At 47.0% G+C, this 19,862-nt stretch overlaps 1 long non-coding RNA gene across 1 annotated transcript; it reads left to right on the top strand.

The window, feature by feature from the left end:
- The first annotated feature begins 562 nt into the window (after positions 1-562).
- LOC122154694 lies at positions 563-15,606 on the top strand. Its single transcript, XR_006166743.1, has 5 exons — positions 563-671; positions 1,500-1,594; positions 3,232-3,468; positions 7,698-7,770; positions 15,063-15,606. It is a non-coding gene; the product is annotated as an uncharacterized LOC122154694 (long non-coding RNA).
- The last annotated feature ends 4,256 nt before the right edge of the window (positions 15,607-19,862 follow it).

The raw sequence follows: 19,862 nt of genomic DNA, 5'->3' as shown, positions 1-19,862 counted from the left end.
CAGAAAAGGAAGATGCCCTGATGTGTCCCTACAGACTCCCTGGCAGCCCCCCGGCCGGCTCTCAGCCGCTCCTGCGTGGGACATGCCGCTATTGCCCTCTAGCGTTCCCCGGCCCGGGGAGAGCCCCCGCTCCCCGCCGCCGGTCCCGGGGGGGGGCTCGGCTCCTGCTCCCCCCACCTGGGGACCCCCGGGCCCTGCAGCAGCGGCTCAGCCTCGCCTGGAAGCGGCTCAGCCGCTCGGCAGCGCCTCGTCCCTGTCACCCGGCGTCTCGCGTGGGCTGGACCGTTCCAGGAACGTCTGGCTTCAGGGTTTTTTCCCACGGTTTGGTGTGAAACGCACCGGGCTTGCAGCCCCAGGGCACGGCTGAGGAGCGCTTACACCTCCCACGGGGTGGTTTCCCAGTCTGGGAGAAGGTTTTCCCCAAGCAAGGCATCTCAGACTTGAGATTTTGGAGAATCATTGAAACGGGGAGTTTGTTTTGGAATACCCCCTAGCTTTATTTTAAATGCGTTTTTAACCCATTCAAGGTGAGAAGCACTGTGTTTTGGTGGTGCACATTCAATAAACCTGGTGTTGCTCGTGACAGCGCAACCGGGAGTCGTGAGACTGCGTGGGAGCTGGGACTCAGCATCGCTGCCTGAGTATCGCCCCGACACAAGAAACAGAGGAAAGTAAGAGGCAAACTCGGGGAACAGAGGGATGTTTGTAAAGGGAATGGACTTTGTGTAGCTCCTGGGATTGATGCCTTGTGATTGCAAGGGAGAGGGGCTGGAGAATCACCATGTATCCTCAAGTGTGCTGGAAGAACCGTGCACATCCCACTATGCCCACCCTCCTCTTCACTATCCCCCTTTATCTTAACACATAGGGACCTTATGGAAGCCAAAAATATCCTGCTCTTCCCAGGGTATATTCCCAAAGTATCTTCCTGCAGCTAATCTGTCCACCAGCAGAGCCCTGGGCTGGATGTTGCTATTCTGGTCCCTGCAGTAACGAACCGTTTTGCGTGACTTGTCAGGGCCTGCTTCATTGCAGACATGAGATCACAGTCTCGTTTTGCATTTATAAATAAACACATTCCTGCCAGGGCTGGAAACATGATGGAAGTATAAGTGAAGGTTTCCCGAGTCTGCCGGCAGCCTGAAACGCTACCTCCTCGCTGCGACCTGCCCACTGCAGTGCTCCCAGAGGGCCGGGCAGGGGGAGAAGATGCTGCAGGAGAGGGAGAAACGTGTTGTCATCCCATCCCCTGCAGACCTGTCTGGAGGTGTTTGGCACCTTGGGCTCTTCCACCAGCACTGGTGTAATTAGGACAGGAATGGCACTGCCACGTACTGGGACTGTGGCCCCCAAGTGTCCCTTTGCAGTGGTCAGTGCCTGGCATGGGAGGGAGAAAGGGCATTAGATATGACTTTAAAGTGTGTGGGAGTTTTGAATATGAAGGAACCACAAAGGAAAATGATATATATCTATATATATATATTTTTTTTTGTCTCCAGAAAAAAAGAGAGAAGAAATGGGAGCACATCAACAGTTCATGCAAACCACAACCTGGACTGTGACACTGTGCACAAAGAGCAGACACACAAGCCAGGTAAGGTGTAAATGAAACGTGGGCCATGGTCTGCACAGAAGAAACACAAGTGCAGAAAAATGGTTAAAAAAAGAAAGAAGAGGAAAGACTGGGAAAATAAAGTGATATAGAAAAGTTAGAAGACCAAAAGAAAAACCAAGCAACTAGTACAATAATGGGAAAAAAAAACCACAAACAGAAAGCAGGAGGAAGAGAAGCCATTGCAAAGGATTTATTATTCTCACCTGATTTTGTGTGTTTTTTTTTTTCTTTTTTTCCTTCTTCATTACCTGAACCTGTCCCCAGGTGACTACAGGATTTCACTAACTCACAGTGTGACCCCCAGAAGAGTTTTATGGCCCAGGACAGACCTCAGTGGCTGTCACCATCCAGAGCCACTGGCCCAGCAGCCAACAGATGTGCCCAAGCTCCACCAGCACAGGGGAGTCTGTGTCCACCACGCTGAGCACTGTCTGAGCCCTCTAGGCTGCAGAGCAAGAGCTGTGGGGACTTCAGATGTTTCAGGGTGGTGGACATCACAGGGCCCTGGATGATGTTTCCATTCCTCCCCTGGAAGGTGCTGTCCCTTAAGAGCAGAATAGGGCACAGGAGCATCCCTTAAAGCTGATTTTCATTGCTGTTGGCAATGCCCTGAGGGCTCTGGCTGATTTTTGCAGTACGGGGGGCACTCACGTGTCCCCTTCCGCGGGCAGAGTGGAGGGAATGGTTTGGTTTTAATGATGTGGTGAGGAGTGGGGACAGGAACATCTCCAGCTGGGCCCTGAACACACCCTGTGTCTGCATCCGAATTTTTACATCCCAGAGACAACAGAGGTGAAGATGTCTCATTTCTAAAGTTGTAGGGTCTGATTTTCATCCCCTGACCACTGAATTCAATGAGGCTCAGGTCTGTATTTTATGCTTTTCAAACAGAAATAGAGAGGACACAGCTTCTCCCTCCGACACCAATCTCTTATGTCCTGGCTCCCACCTGCAAGCAGCATCCCCCCCAGAGCCTCCAGCACCCCAAGCCCAGGTACTTGTGGGGTGTCCAAGCCCCTGCCCTGCAGACCCCCTCCTCCTTAGCAGCGCTGGGGCTCGGTGAGGTGTCCCTGCCATCGGAGACCCAGCAGCAGCTCCCTCTCAAAGCCCTCTTTGATGGTGTGCCAGCCCTCTGAGCATGGCCAAGGGCACCCCTCCTGCCTGCCGGCCCAGGTGGGGCCTGTTAGCCGAGCCCTGGAGCACAAAAGGGGCTGTGTGGCTGCTGGTTGCCCCCTGGGAACTGGGAGGAAACTTGGCAAGGAGAAAAAACCTTTAGAAGCTACTGGGAAGACTGAGATTTATGTTTAGCCACTCTCGAGCAGAGAATAAAGGGAAACTTGAGTGTGAGCTAGTGGTATAGCAGAAGTGATGTAGGCACTTTATTTGTAGAGTGTCTGAGTATAGCAGCGAAGTGTATTTGTCTCCATATATCCAAGAGGAGCATCTGTCTGTGCATAATTGTAGTTTCTGTCTTAATAAATTGCCTTTGTCACCTGGGGGAGGCTGATCCTGCTCAACTGGGAAAGTACTTTTAGTTTCTGAGGGTAAAGGAAGGAGGTGGTCTGGAAAAAAACACCTCAGCCATGTATTTTTAACCTGAATGTCTTTAACTTCAGACTATAGAGAACAGCAAGATTAAAAAAAAAAAAATCATCACCCTGCGAAAGAGGGCATGGTGCACATATCTGCAAGTTGCAGCAGCCTGGAGAACAAAAAGGCTGCTGTTTGGAAATGGAGGCAGAAGTATAGTGAGCTTAAAGGCACAGCACATGGAAAACCTGCTGCGAGCCCCATCGCCAGCGCTCCCCGAAGAAGGGAAGACTCTACCCCTGTGCCATTGTTCCAGGACTCAGGTAAGATGAGCTTTCCTTAAGATGAAAAACCTTGTTGTGAATTTATTTCATGGTTGTGTTTTTAAAGGGCTAGGTCATGGATTCTTCTAGGCTTTGTGGTTTTTTGTTTGTCTCCAGCCAAACAAAAAAATAAATCTCCATCGTAGCCTAACTGAGCAGGGACTGAGCCTCCTTGTGGTCCTGGGAAATCTCCAGGATGGACTGGGCTGAAAGACCAGCCTGCAGTTGTGTGTGTGCTAGCACAGACCTGTCATTCAGAGCCAAGTGCAAGACTTGTGCTGCAATGGAGCCTGCCAGACAAATCATGAATCTCAATTTATCTCTTGGTAATGCTCTTCCTGGTGGTCCAGCTCTCAGAACCTTATTGTGAGTGTTCCCAGTCAGAGAAAGGCATTTGCAATTCTATGGTAAAGGCTTAAGAGTGTCTTCTACAGCATCTCACAACTGCCTTTTACAGTTGAATACATATGAGGAATTCTTCCTGCTTGCTTATGCTGTCCCTTAGATCCACCAGCATCTCAAGAATCATAGCATCATTTAGGTTGGAAAAGACTCTTAAGATCACTGAGTCCAACCAAGAAAGGATTTGGGCCCCTCATAATGAAGGGCCATCTGCCCCACAGCATTCCAGAGAGGTCCCCTCTAGCTGCTGCCTCTGCATATTTAGTCTTTAGCTTGATCTTGATTCTTTTGCAAGGTGATGGGTCAGAAACCTCTGATCTGAAGAGCATTTGTGTGTTGGAGCTGTACAAAAGTGCTCTTCATCAGCTTGAGCTTCATTCTGTGCTCAGCTGAGTGTTGTTGTTCTCCCTCATTACCAGACTGCAGGTAGCTGTACCCTCAGCCTGATGTGCTGTTGAGAAAAGGCATCAGAGCCTGTCCAGTAACTCAGACCCAGGGTGACAAAACTTCCTTATATGCTGAGGGCAGCAGAGTGCTGGGAACTAGAGCTGGTACAGCCGCTGGGAATGACTGGGTCCCCATGAATGGCCTCCTGTTTGAGTCCCTGCAAGTGCCAGAGAAGAGCTCATAACCACCAGCCCTTCCTGGCCGTGGTGTAACAGCTCTGGTTAAAGCATCCTGGGGTGCTGAGGGCTTTTTGTGAGGTCATTCTGAATGGGGGTCCTGCCCATCTCACCCAAACTTGTTGGCCAAGGAGAACATCCCCTGCAGGTCATCTGTTGACTACCGCTCTCCTGACCCTTGGCAGCTGACCAAAAGCCAGGGTGTCTACGTTTGACCCCTGTTTTCAGACATTTGGCTTCCTGTGCCAGATGCCCAGACTGACTGAAACTTTAAAATAAATCCAGAACCACAGGATTCCTTGGAAGAAATCAGCTCATGACCCACATTCTGTGTTCTCTCTTTTTTCCTCATCCACATCATGGGTGTCTCCGGGAAATCTTGTGGATGGTTACTTATAGGCAGTGGGTAGTAAAAGGTAGAAGGAGCCTGACTTGGGACATGCCTTTTGTAAGCCCTCAGGGGACTCTTGTGAGTCGTCCCAGGGCTGAGCTTGCCTGGAGGGTGTTTCTTGGCTGTGTCTGCAGGCAGGGTGAGCCTTGCCAAGCTAAGGGGGAAGCAGAGGAGCATGAGACCACAGAATTAGTTCATGCACCTTCTGCAATGGCTCTGTGGGCAGAGTAAGAGCAAAAACAACTTGTAAGAGCTCTGAAGTTGAGGATGGGTCCAAACTGAGCTAGCCCAGCTGCAAGCCATTCACGGGAACTGCTTGCACAAACTAACTTTTGCCACCAAATGTCCATATAATTTTATGGCCCCGGTCTATCCATCGTGCCTAATACATGGCTATACAACCCACATTTAAGTAATGAGATATGACAGGTTGTACATTTCTTGGCGATTATGGAATGTGTCATAAAGCAAAAAGCTGAAGGCAATAATCCCCTGGAAACACATTGCCCTGGGGTGTCTTGTTACTATTATGAAATAAAATTACAAATGAAAAAATAATGAAAACATTCAAGAACTTGTGCACTCGAGCCGTAGGTATGGTAGAACTGTCAGGCAATCAAACCTCCAGCCCAAACTGTGAGGATCATTTATATCCAGTGTGTAAACACCCCCTCACCCACCCCACATGTGTTACTGACAGCCTGGCCCTGGATGCTGTTATTTCTGCAACCAGGACCCAGAGAGAAGAACCTTTCCTTCATAGCTTCAGGGGTTCACCTGCATTCTGCTCACTAATAGCTCATCACCTGGGGTCACTGTCCTCATTTCAAACCCTGGAAACTTAAAGAGGTTTCCATTCTAAACTCGTTCAACAGAAAGCTTCATCTTTCCTTTTTATTTCCCTCCCCCCCTTGCCCTGCATTTAGGGCAGAGAATCTTGTGAACCAGTTAGACTAATAATCTCTCTCCTATTTTAACTAAGTTTAAGGCAGCAGCTTTCTGCAGAGTCTGAGATGTGATATCTCAGGACAGAGTCACCGGGAAGCTGTGACCTGGGTTTTCTTTGGTTCTGGTCTCCAGTTCAGCACCTCACTGAAGCTCCTCCTTTCCTTAGCCTCCAATTGCTGCATCTGGGACTGGGTCTCATTTTCTAGGTAGAAGCAAGTTTTTTCCAAAGAAGGTTGGGAACAACAACTAAGGGAGTCGCCTGAAAGCACAGGGATATGACTATCCTACCTCTTTCATATAGAGAGATATTTTTATATAGACTTATTTTTATTTTTAACAATAGTGTTAGGATGTCACAGTTTCTGGAGGTTCTTGGTGCTGTATGAACACATGGCAATAGATCTGTCCTGTAGAACAAGAGGGGTGTGATGAGAAACACCAGCAGGGTGGTGATGCCAACGTGAGTCAGCTGCTTGGTGGGAGCAGGCTGGATTTTCCCCAGCTGAGGCTGGAGTCCACAAACGGCATCGCAAACCTGGTTGTGGAAAAAGGAAGCAAGGTCGTGATTCCAGCTGAGGGATTGTGAGAGGGAGAGTGGGAATTGCTCTCTCACAACACGGGTCCTCCCAGCACAGCCCTGACTGCTGCTATGAAGTCACTGAAACATTTTTCTGAAACAGCTTCTTTTGGTGGTGCCATAAACCCAACAGTCAATAATAGAATCAGAAGTTTATTTGCACGCTGTGACTCCATCAGGGAATGCCTTGTAGCTCTGCTAGTGGGTGAGTAATGCAGGCAGACCAGATGCATGCCAGCAAAAACTTCACTATGCGCTCTGGATGAGAGACATCTCATGTGAACTGACTTAATAGCGATGTTGGCAGAAGACGAGGGGTGAGCACACCATTGCATTATGTCCTTTGTTTAGCTTGGTAGCTTTTTCCCAGTTGGGAAAAACTGAAGCTCCCTAGACTGGGTGAAAGTACAGTGCTGTTGTCAGATCCATTCTCCATCCCAAGAAAGAGATGTAGAACCTGGTTTTGTCTAGTACTTGGTGGTCTTGAGATCTGACAATCCCAGTCAGACCAAAGAATGCACCAAACAAACAAAAATATATTAGCCATGAAGGAAACCCATGTACTAATATGACCGTGTAGGGGAAGGGAGAGGGTTTTTTGCAGCTTTTTGCTGGACAGAGGGCCCAGAGAGGTCAAGGGATCTCCATCATTGGAGATGTTCAAGGACTGACTGGACAAAGCCCTGAGCAACTAACCCAGTGTGAATTCAGTGTGGACCTTGCTTTAAGTGGGAGGTTGGACTAGACACCTCCTGAGGTTCCTTCTGAACGGATATATTCTGAGATTCCATAGAAATACTGTGTAGTTTGGGGGTGCTAAGGAGCAAAGTTTGCCTTTCATTTCTGTGAAATCTTATCCACAAGCAGGCCACTCATGCTAGTACAAAGGAATAGTTCTTATATTTTTTTTTAATCTATTTTCTCAGCTTCACTTGCATTCGATAAGGAATTGAAAACAGCACCATGATCTTGCAGCCAGAGGTTTGTGGGAGGGCTTTTACCACACATGTGATATTAATACACATTTTCCCCCATGTGCAAGATGTAATCCCCCCACTTGCCAAGCCACCAGTGGGTTGTCTGCAACTGTGCCGATAGTCCTCAGCTGTCTGTTCCAAACTGAGGACTGTCACCAGCCTGCTGCCCAGTAGTTCCCACAGAAATAGCCTTTAACAGGAGAGGCTGAGAAGTTATAGCACAAGGGTATTTATTTTTTCTTCTTTTTCTTTTTCCCAAGCTTAAAAAAACCCCCATGAGACAAAGGATTTATTCTTTTTCCTTCCCACAGGTAATGACAGGAGTTGCCAAGTAAAGATGTTGCTGATTGAGAACCAAGATTTACTGTCTGCTATCCCAGAAAGGTAAAATGTCTTTGATGTTCCATAAGGTCTAGGGTGCATTTGCAAATTTTTGACTTTTTAAGAAAAATGTTTGTCACTAGTTCCATTTTCTTGGCTTACCAGAAGCTGAACCTTTTCTATCGACTGCTCCAAGTTTTTGTTTAACAGATAACTCAAAAATGTCGATAGAAATTAGTCTTTTCTTCTTCCCTTCCTTCTGAGGGGAAAAAAGAGTTTGGGAAATTCCAATACCTTGAGAGCTGATTGAGAATTGCAATTTTTGGTTTGAAAGCAATGAAATTAAATTTTCACATTCTGAAAAGCAATTAGAAGCCAGCATTTTTCATACAGTAAAATTGGACAAAAGCAAAAAGTTTGTTAGAAGTCTCATAATGCTACATATAATAAATGCATAAAATGCATACATAAAACACCTGACTATTTTTTTTTTTTAAATCAATTTGTTTAAATAAAAATCTGACATTTTAATGTGTGAGAATATTTTGTTTGGACTTTTTTGTATACATATTTTAAATGTAACATCATAAAATATATTGAAATTTAGTATCTAATAATATGTCATTAAGTATTTTAATATATTTTAAACAAAATGCTCCAGCAAAATAACATCTAAAATGAAATTAAATATTCTAACAGTGCCTCTGGAAAGTTGAGGCAAATGCTTTGACCCACTTCAAAAATTTCGTAGAAATCAACAAGCTCTTGCAAAATGTTCTGATTTCAATCTAAATGTGGTTTTGGAAGGAACGCCTCCATCAATAACTTTTTTACCAATTGCTTTTGATCCATGGCTTTCTAGTTCCACTTGGTACTCAGAAATGCTGCTTTTTCTCATTTCTTTTAAATTGGATTTTCTCAGCCCCTCAGAAGAAAAGGCAAAATCATTCATTATCCTCATTTTACTGACAAAGAAGCCAAGTAGTAGGGAGAGAGCTTGGCCAGTGCTTGCGGGGAGGGAGAGCTGAAGGGGAAGCCAAGGCTTAGGGGCCAACTCAACACTCCCCGGTGCAGGTCACACCCAGCTCCTCCAGGACCAAACGGGGCACCTGGTCTGTGCTGGCCAGGCTGGATGGTGGCAGGGACTCTGGGGAGTCAACCTCTCCACTAAACCCACTCAGATCTCTAGTACTGTGTGCTTTGCTGTGCTGCACCCCAAATAAACTGGGGTGTTTACGTGCTGAAGCTGGTACTTGCTTGCATCTTGGCTTGTTACTTCGATGTGTTGCAGTTGCCTGGTTTAATTACCCTGGCAAGGGGCTGCACCACCAAGGTTACACTTGGTGTTTGCCAACACTCAATTTTCTGGTTTGTTTTTTTGGGTTTTTTTGTTTGTTTTGTTTGGTTGCTTTTTTTGTTGTTGTTGTTTTTGTTTTTTGTTTTTTTTTTTTTGTTGTTGTTGTTGTTTGTTTGTTTGTTTTCTGTAAAACTGGAAGGAGGGATGAGTGAGGGGAGGGTACTCACTTGGAGAAAACTCAGGGTTGAACCAAGGTTGTATCCTGTTTCCTGGGGCACTGCTTGATCTTGATGTTAGAAGAAGCTTTCTGAAAATAGCATGACAATTGTCATTTGTCCCATCACGGTCAAGGTTTGTCCCATCAAGTTATCCTCAATAGATCTGCAACGGGTTGGTTGTTAACCATATTTCTGAGAGCTAAAGCATGTGTGTGGGGTTTTGCTTTTTGTTTGGGTCTTGGTTGTTTGTTTGTTTGGTTTTTAATTTTTAAAGTGCCTGGGTTTACCCTGGGAGGGAGTCTCTGTAGTACTTGGAAAGACTAAAGAGTGAATGAATAACCTCTCTTTTTGTATGTAGCAGAGTTAAAATCTGGTTTAAGCTGAAAGGGAACATTGGGAACTTGACTGATTTCTTTTTATTTTCAAAATTTCTATTGAAAACAAATAAATAACCTTATGGAATGGCACTGTTTTATTTCTTTACTTGAAAAACAAGCTTTTAGTAACCAAAATATTGATGTGTTAGTTCTGTGCTAAAGAAAGATGTGCCTCTAATGAGCCAGCTCTAGTTTGAAATTGGTAAAGAATATAATCTTCACCAAAGTGTCTAAGTGCAGCCACCTCTCCCAGTCTCCGCCATGCACAGTCAATCAGAGCAGCATTGATGTTGGTACACAAGGTCCTTTGAATTAAAACCTTGGTGGAGTTTTGTGAGACAAGCTCTCCCAGAGCATGGGTTTAGGTACATGAAGCAGGATAAGGTGTCCCACCTTCTGGAAGTGCCTGTTTCTCTCCTTGGAGGAGCTTTCTTTGTCATTTTCCAATGCACTAAGCACCAGTCCCACTGCTAGTTTTGCAGTTTTGAGCTGTGTTTTTGTTGCAGCAATAGCTGGGAAACTGTCCATTCCCAAATCTGCATTAGTCCAGCGCCATGCTTAGATGCATCTGACTGGGCTACTTCTAGAAATGTAGATGCCCAGGGTAGATTTGAGGTTTCACATAACAGTAGTGATAACATAATAATTAAAAAGTGACCCTCCAAAGAAATCCATTATCTTTTCTGACAGCCACCCACAGGAAGAACATTAATTTCCAACCTGTTTCTAAACATACTGACAGTGGGCAATTCAGGGAACAAAGGAAGTAATATATTGGATACTTGGCCATAAATGAGGAATTAATTGAACACTTTCTTTTAATTTCCCTCCCCCCTTACCTGAGGCTGAGCCAAACTTGCATCTGACAGCGTACATCTCGATGGAGGAAAGGTGTGCAGTGATTATTTTTCTCTATTGATAGGTATTTTCATCACTTTCTGCTTCATTTGGACAGTTCTCTGCCAGTTCTTTGCTCCTTTCACACCAGCTCCTGCTTCTTGGTGCTCTTTTTCCAAGTGCAGTAGAGCTAGGAAGAAGGTTTGGGTTGCTGCATTTTGCAGAGTTTCCTACAGTTAGTGGTGTCTGTGTAAAAGGTGTTTTGTTCATGGCATCAGGTCCAGGTAGTGTCAATGTTTAGTCAGTGCTATGCCTCGTTACGAGCAGTCCACGTCCTGTGTGACCGGAGCCCACAGGCAGTAGCAGCCCTGAGTTAGGAGGGTTGGCTCTCCCACGTCTCCCATCACATCCCTTCTTTCAGCTGTGGAGGCTCCTGGCCTGGGCCCTGGTGTGACTTTGGAGAGATGCTGTGATCCCTGAACTTGATAGCAGGTAACTTGCAAGTTAAGCTCCTTTCCCCAGGGCATGTGGCCAGCTACAGAAAAATACTTGCTGCTGTGGAAAAATGAGCTTTTTCTCACCTCTTGATGTCCCTGAGACTGGGCATCACCCAGAAGCAGAGCCGTGTTCCTGGCTGGTTTTTCAGCATCTCTGTCACCCGTGTACTAGGGAGAAATGCAGCAGCAAATGTAAATAACCAATGTGGGGAAAAGCTCTCCTGAAGATGATAGGAAAAATGAGTGTGTGTCCAAGGAGAAACAGTACCTAGTGTGGCCAGTTCAGGTGCTTCCCCCTCTTTTTCTCCCCACTTATTGGTCAAAAGGACCCGTGGACACCTGGGTCTCTCCCGAGGATCTCCCTTTCCAGCTCAGATCTTTTTAGCTGAAATAGATTCTCTGTCCTCAGCACTGGGCGTTCCTGGTGTGACCTCAGACACTTCTCCCAGAGCAGTGGGTGCCATCCCTCAGCCTGAGCACTAGGCAGATTTGTCCCTGCCTTTACCCCTAAGGAGATCCACAGCCTGATGCTCACCATGTTGTTCCTGATTTTCAGGAGTGTGTGGGGCCAGCTGTCCAGTAGCATATTTTGCAGCAGAAGACAGATTTACAGAGATCTTTCTTTGTGCAACAATGTGAGATCTGAAGCTTTCCTTCCTCTTTTTGCCTCTCCCTCTCTTCTCCTGACTAATGCCTGGCCCCAATAACAGCCTGGGCACTCTCGGAGGAGACGAGAAGCACTTTAAATGCAACAAAGCCCTGTCGCACGCCGTCCCGCCAGCCCTACAAAGGCGACATCTCCTGGACTTCTGCCCTAATGAGAGCAAATTTTTTGTCCAAACATTTGAAGCGAGGAGGTGCCTTTTCTTGCCACCCCCTGCTGGGATTAATGTTATTATCCAGTTTGCTCTGCTTAGAAATTGAAACAAGGGCATTCGCTTCTTTTAATGAGAGGTGACAGTGGCTCCAGCACTTCAGAAGGAAATTAGGAAAGGAGGGATGGCTGTGGAGCCTGTCTCTGCAGAGTCTTGTCCACCAGCCCTTCTGCCCCAGGCGATGTGTGGGATCAAAGGCCACCTACCTGCTGCTGAGCATGAAATCCCCTGGGACACCCCCTCCAGCGGTCCTGCCCCACGCTGGAAATAACTGGGGAGGATGGGCCAAGAAGGCAAAGAGGACCCCATTGAGCTTCTGGGCATTACAGCTAGATTTGCTGAAGTGGGGGTTTTTGGAGTGTTAAACCTGTCCAGGTTTTGGCTTAGGACTTTGGTGGAGGAAAGAATTGTTGGCATAGCCAGACTTCAGGCAAAGCTGATGAAAATGCAGCAATTTAAATGTTTTGGAGATTTTTTTTATTATTATTAATGAAAATCTTTGAACCTGAAGTTTTTAGTGGGACCATTTGACTTTAGATAAGTGTTTTATATAAGATTTTTTTTTTTTTTTTAGGAATTAAAAATGCGCTTATTAGAAATACCCACCAAAGGCTCCCCATGACTGATGGTCTTACAACTGAAAAATAGTGAACTAAATCCATTCTTGTATTTGTCTTGAGATAAGTTTGATTAGAAACATCAGAAAAATATGGGACAAAAATGTGAATTTTTAATCCCATTTTAAAGGACCTTTACCCATGCATGAACTTTTCTTTTAAAGTCCTGCAGTCTGCTCTTCCCCAGCCCGCTCGGAGATATGTCTCCTTGGAGGGGGAGATGGCCTGCGAGCCCCAGCAAAGGTTTCTTGCTGAACGCTTATAGCAGATGACATTGGTTGTTACTTGTGGCAGGATGTCAGAGCACTGGTTCCTTGTTCTGAGCTGGGCTGGGCACTGGGACGTGACCAGTAAATCCATCAGCTGGAATGCTGGGGAAATTGCTGGTGCTCTGGAGTTGGCGAGGGGCAGAGGGGAGCAGTCACTGAGCTGCATAACGCACATCCCAGGGTGTGAAAATGGACTGAACAGGCTGATAGCAGTGCTTGCAATGAATTTTCTTGGTATTTTTTTGGTGTGCTGGAGCCCTGAGAAAGGGATGGGGAGGGAAAATAATTCCTCATTCACAGATCACATAGGGGATGCTTTTTGCATGCCTTTGCTGTGGGACTGGGGTTTCATGAACCTTGGATGTGTGTGAGTGACTTCAGTAGCTGATAGGATGAGTTCAGTCCAAATCCCAGCCTGTCTCGTGTGAAGGTGCCCTCCCTGGGGAGCACCCCAGCTTAAAATTCATGCTTTGGGTTTACTAGCATGGAGTTGTTTGGGGAGGCAGGATTTTTGCTGGAAGCAAAAGGGAGAGAGTAGTCAACGGTCATGTGAATATTCCCTTTCTCAAAGAGCTGGGTCAGAGGCACTGTTGCCAGTGGCTGGGGACCTCGTGGTTATTGCTGTCCCCTTGGTGGCACTGGGAGTCAAGGGACAGCAAATAGCAGCTTCATCAGGACATCAGGAAAATATGACAAACATGTTGCAGCTAAAGCTGCTGGGGGGGGGGGGGAATCAATTTCCCCCCATTTCCATCACACATGAAAATTTCTGTTTTGTTTTGTTTTTTTCTTTGTTTGGAAAGCTGAAAAGTAATACAGTTTTAGGTTTAGTTTTAGAATGAGAAATTTTCAGTTTTCAATGGATATGTGACATAGCTTAGGGAAAGCTGCCACTCTTTGGAAGGAATCAGCCTATTTTGGTGTTACCTCTGGAGCGGGGCAGGACCATGTGTGAGCTGCCATGGCACACAGGTGCCAGCTAAAGGCACTATTAACGACCTGGTCCCACTCATCCATCTCCATCAGGGCTGGGGGCTGCCAACAGCATGAGTGGAAGTGGCTGGGGGCCATCATGTCACTGAGGGGGGAGCTGGGGAGCAGCCCCCGGGAATGGAAATGCTGCAGCTCTCCAGCACGGGTATGCTCAATAAATAGCAAGCAATAAAACAGCTGTCTCCATCAGGAAATCAATTAGATGTGGGGCCTTTGGTTTGTTGGTTGTTTTTTTTGTTTGTTTGTTTTGGTTTGGTTTGGTTTTTGTTTTGTTTTGGTTTGGGGTTTTTTTGTGTTTATTTTTTTATTATTTTTTTAATTTTCCCTTTTTTTTTTTTTTTCCTTCCTCCCTTCCCCTCCTCTTTTTCCATTTTTCAGGCAGATGTCTAAGGTGAGGGTTGTGGAAGCAATTGCTTGTCGAGGCAGTTGCTTTTCTGTTCCTTCCATTCACAGCTAAAGTGCAGTGAAGCCCATCGCTCTGGGGCTTGGTGCTTCTTCACTGTCCCCCCCATCGGCTGGGAAGTTGGGTGGAGAGAGGCTGGAGCTGGGGAGGTTACTGGGGTCACACGTTTGAGATGCTCACGGCTTGGAGGAGATGCATCAGCCTTGGAGCCAGGCCCAGCCAGCAAGACCCAGGGTGAGGCGTTAGCGAGGGAGAAGAGGATTTGGAAGTGCTAGCTGCAACGTGTTAGCTCTGTGTTTGGCTTTTGAACTTGCTCAGAGGTGAGGAGGGGCTGAGAAGAGGGTTAAATCTGGCTTTGGTCAGGGCAAAACAGCAGAGTTAGCTGCTGGCCCTGGGGATGTGCTGGAAGTGAAAGGGCAAAACAAGGTGTGCGGCAGTAAGAGGCTGAGCAGAGCGGTTCAGGTGAGATGTACCAGCGACTGGGGAGATGCAGGTTTCCCCCCGACATGTCACAACTTCCTTGTGGCCCATCAGCCCAGCCTGGGGCACTGGATGGTTTCTCTGGGGCTTTTCCTCGGCTTCCACCTGAAGCTGTTTGCAGCCACAGTTCTGCCAGGGACTCCAGGACCTCAGCTCCCATCCCCTCCCAGACAAAGACGATGCATCTGCATTTTAGCAGCGATGCTCTAAACGTCCCCATGCTCCTTCTCCTCACCTCACCTCATGGTTACAGGCATTTCTGCCCTCCCAGCTGATGTTGTGGTCTCCCTTGCACATTTACAACATCCACCCACAGTGCTCACTGTGCCTTGTCCAGTGCAGCAAGAACCACCCAAAACCATGGCCTGTGTGTTGGGGTGGAACTGGAACTCCCTCATCCCTAAAATTTCCAAACAGATTTTGCTCCTAAGTGTATGAATGAAGACTTTTTAGCATGATGTGTCTGAAATAACCCATCTCTTTTTTTTGCAGACAGTACAGATGTTACAGAAAACCAAAGCCCTGAGTTCATCACACCTTGAGAGCATTTGCTTGTGTCCTGGATGAATTCATAACTGCAGCAAACACGTATTTGAAGTTCTGCTTTGCTCCTTACACCTTTCTGACTTATTCCTTGCACTTCTCATTTTACTAGAGTTGCAAAGTCATTGAGAAATTTTAACTTGTTGAAATAGCGCTGGGTAAATGTAATTAATTTGGAATAAGGAGAAGTTGGAGTTGGAGTTTGAGACATATCCTTGATGATAGAAATAAAAATCAGTCTATGTGAGTGAAATAAATATTTCCATCTCTTTTTTTATCTTGTCAGGATAGGAAAAGCAAGGTATTTGATGGGTCAGGCTTGATGAATTCAGGGGGGCTGTGTGTATTTGGGAGCAGGCCTGCCCTGGGTTATGGAACTAGAATTTCAGGTGGAAGAAGAAGGGTGACCCAGCTTTGAGACCAAGTCTTTGATTTTCATGGTTGTTAACATCCTCTTTGTAACTTGTCCTTCTTGGTGGTTTATGACCTTGTTTGCCTTGCTCCTCACTAAACCCTCAGAAGTACAAAACTGTCCAACCCTTTCTGCTGCTGGTTGCACAGAGACCTGAGAATATGAGGAAGAGACGGTGTTGGCTTAGCTAAGGAGGGCCGAGCTGCTTTGTTTTAAGATATGTATTCTTTGCAAAAATGGATGTGAATTTAAGAGATCAAACATTACAATGAAATTGAATTTTGAAAAACTTCCTACTGTGAGAATATGAGAATATTTGACAGGCTGGTTTTTAATGTCATGTTTTCATAAGACAAAATATAAGCTCCTAAAGAGCTGCTTTGCTAACCTAATTGTCAGTGACAAGGGTAACTCAGCTTAAGAAATTGTAGTGAAGGGAAATGAAACAACGGGGGCAAAGAGAAAGGCTGCTCGTCTGCACCAACTGAAGCATCGTGCTGTTATTGGAAGGAAGAAAGCAAATTTCTCCTGGTAAAAATTTCACCAGCATTTCTGCAAAATAGTGTGACTTCTGCAAATCTGTTTTTTCTGCTGGCAGTCTGTGTCACCAAATGAGTGGCAGCCTCCCTCTGCTTCAGTGGCAAGCAAAGAGGGTTTTCCTGGATAGCAGGAAGCCAAGGATGCTCTCCTGCTGGTGCTGCTGCTTGCCAGGGACCGAGCAGGGGACGGATTGCCTTGAGATCAGGTCCTGCACGTATTACCTAGATGTAGGGGGAGATCCTGATATATCATCTGTCCTTTTGAACAGTCTCAGGTCAGCCGGGCAGGTTCATTCATCTTCTCTCCTAGAGAAGGAAAGGAGTAAATTCTTTCTGGTCTGGACTCCAGATGTTTGGAGGGCGTTGTCATGGCAGTACCTGGGATGCAGAGATGGTGCATCTCGTCAGAGCCCTGGGGTGTGGAGAGCACTGGGCGCTCCTGCGAAGGGGAGGCAGCAGCAGCACATACGTGTGTGTGGGCGGACAGACCTGCTCCACACTCTGGAGCACGGGGGCTGTAGCGTGGAGGGGGTCGGTCCTGTCTCCTGGTGGGTCACTGCCCGTCAGCCAAGCGGCCACCACTGGCTCCACACATGTTCCTTACCTGTTACAAATGTAAAGTAGTATTTAAATGATTTCTCTGACCGAATGGCTTAAGTTGATGGAGTTAACTTCACAGCCTGGTCATTAAGGCTCAGCTACTGAGAGATGCCTCAGCTGCTTTTAATCGTATGGACATCCCCTGAGCTCCCAGATGCCAGACTTAGGCTTATTACCTTGCAGGAACTTGTTAGGCTGTCAGCTCTAAATGTTCAAATATCCCAGGTGAACCACCTCCCATATTCATTTAATTATATATCTGTACTTGTACATATATATGTATATATAGTCTTGCAGTTTGTAGATTAAAATAGATGACTTTGAAAAAAATGGATGTAAGAGTATGTTTACTTTGCCTTTTGTTCTTTAACCATCAGACATAGATTTTAAACCACGTGCAGACAAAAAGTTTTAGGATTCAGTAACAGGGGCTTGTACATTTGCTGCTTGCATGTCTGATCCTTGCAGGAGATGTCTTGAGCTGGTTAAAACATGTGGGTTTTTTTCTCTGTTAACAAGTTGAAAGTTGGGAAAGGAAACATCCTTCTGGTTCATAATTCCAGTGAAGGCTTGAGGAAGGGGGATAAGAGGGAGTCGGGGGCACTGAACATCACCTGTTTTGGGCAAGGTGATATTTTTTACTCTCCTTTTCTGGAGTTTACTGGGTTTCTGCAATTACCAGGAAGGAACTCTGTGATTTTGTACAAGCAAATGGAAATATTGTCATTAAAAAGCTTCAGAATGCCCTGGGTTGGTTTTTTTGGTCTGCATGTACGTGATGTAATCTTCTAAAACTTGGTTGTGTAAAGCATCGTATTTGCAGTCGGTCAGATTGTCGTGGCCAAAGTTCATGTTGTAGCTCACGTTCAGCTCGGCAGGTCCCCAGGTCAGTCCCCAAGAAGGAAAGATAAGGCCATGAGTTATATTTCTACCACTCGGCTGTGTTTCCTGTTCACCCCAAATTAGCTGAAAACACTGGGGAACGCTTATGGAAGTTTTTCTTCAGTTGCCTAGAGACTCTGCTCGGGCTTGAATGCTCGGAGCGTCATTGCTCACCACTGTAAAGGCCAAGAGGTACCCCCGGCTCTTAGGGGGGGCTGAGGTCTGGCCAGAGAAAGGGGGGCTTGGAAACCAAGCACATTTCTTTTAACACTGACTGCCCCCGTCGTGGGTCGCTCCCTCCCAGCCCATCCTGTTTCAATCGCGCCAGCCCGACAATGTTATTTCAGCAATCAGCTGCAAGACAAAACAGCTGGCCCCGTCAGCCGGCGTGCGGAGGTGTGGAAAGTCCCCTGGGGGATTAAGCTGGTCTTACCATCAGTCCTCACTTGTGAAAATACAACCTACTAAGTTTTCCTAGATGATGCAGTTTTCAATTGCTTTTGTTTGCTTTTCAGGCAGGTCTTAAATCAGGCTGTCAGTCAGCCTCCCTTCCTCCCCCTGCCTCGCCTCCAAGGCAGCTTCCAGGCACTTTCTGGGAGGACCTGTAATATCTTTCCTATTGCCATTTATTTATGGGGATTTCCCTTCCTCCCAGTAGGAAGGGAGATGCTGCCTTTTGCACGGCGAAGTTCATGCTCTGCACCTTCTTGTTCAGAGCCCCCAAATCACCGTTGACCCCGGGTGATGCTGCATTGGGCAAGGGGCAACATCTGGGGGAAGATGGGAGGACCCTGCCCTGGTGCTTGGTGTCTTTGCATCGTAATTCCAACCTGCTCTTCAACTTTCTGCTTTCGCATTTCGGAACGCAGCAGACTTGGGAGGGCGGAGAGATCATTATCGGTGTCTGACAAACCTCTTGCCCCTCTCTTCACACCTGTGATGGGGGATTTCCCATGAAGAGCTGGAAGAGAGGGTTTATCTGCATTTCCTCTCCTCCCTTGGCTGTTACATCCATTTTCTTGGCTGCAAAAGCTATTTGCGCAGTGTCCCACGGGTAGAGCAGAGCTGAAGGCTCATTAGAGCTCATTGCTAGAGTTTCCTATCCTGGCCAAAAAGGGTGCCATGGTTTTTAGAAGATGAAGTACTGGCTGAGACGTGGAGGAATCAAGTCTGCAAGGTGCAAGCCTGCGAGTGCAGTGGGAGTCAGCCACTCGGCTCGGCCCCATGCTCCATCCCATCAAGCACATTTTTATATATCTTGAGGTGCTTGAGTACAGTCCTGTCAACACATGGGAAAGGAGGTGGTCCCGTCTGCGTGTATGCAGCAAATCCAACACATCGCAGGCAGAGATTGCCTCTGCTTGACATATGGAGCAGGTCGGTGCCTCTGGGACACGGCAGCCCTGCTGCAAACGTAACGCAGAGCTGCTCCGCATGTGTTCATCGGAGGTTGGCCCAGGATTTCTGACTGCCCAGAGCAAGCCCCAGCCCAGGTCTCTGGGCATCAGATTACTGCTTCAAGTCACGGTGCACAGGTCCCGCTGGGAGAGGTTGCAGACCTCCAAGGACCTTTACAAATCTGGCCCAAATCTTGCAAGCAACCATAACAATGTCTCTTCCCCCCACCCTGGCCTCAGTGTTCCAGGTGTTTTCTTCCGCCTTTGTCTCATAACACAATACACAAAGGACAGACCTATTCCAGATATGGGATTCTGTGCGCCAAGTCCACTCCCAGCAGCCCACTAAATCCTACCCCTCCATGTAATTTAAATCGCAGCGGTTGTGCCTAGAGGAAGGTGGGGGAGTTTGCTGGATTTGAATGTCACCTGGTTAATGAACGTGCTGTGATACCTTTTCCCCCTGTATCTACAGCAAAAGTCAGGGGATGGAGGGCTTTTGATCAGTGTTGCTGGCTGAAGAAGCTGATTCCTCTGGCAAAGCTGCTGTGGCTGGTATAATGCAGACCTGGTGTGCTGGCGGAGCCAGGATGACGTTAGCAGACAGGGCTTGCAGCTCTCCCCAGGCTCCTGGGGGAGAACGGTGCTGAGCTGCTGGTAACTCTCATCTCAGATAAGGAAGAAGGCAGAGAAAGCCCAGGGCACGTCCCCGTCCTGGAGGGGCCAAAGGTGAGCAACGGGGCTTCTGCGTGGTGCAAGTGATGCGGGAGGACAATCCCTTCCTGGCGGAGGGATGTGCCCTCTGACCTAAGCAATAGAAAAATACAAACACTGGTCTAATATGTGCCCCATTGCAGCCACAGACATGCAAAGAATCATCCTCAAATATTTTTATTAATGAAAAGGATGGATAACTGGG

The sequence above is a fragment of the Tyto alba genome, unplaced genomic scaffold, assembly GCF_018691265.1.
Source record: "Tyto alba isolate M040663 unplaced genomic scaffold, T.alba_DEE_v4.0 Super-Scaffold_44, whole genome shotgun sequence".
Classification (NCBI taxonomy): domain Eukaryota; kingdom Metazoa; phylum Chordata; class Aves; order Strigiformes; family Tytonidae; genus Tyto; species Tyto alba.
The sequence above is the reverse complement of the archived record's forward strand: the minus strand, read 5'-3'. Positions and strand labels throughout refer to the sequence as shown.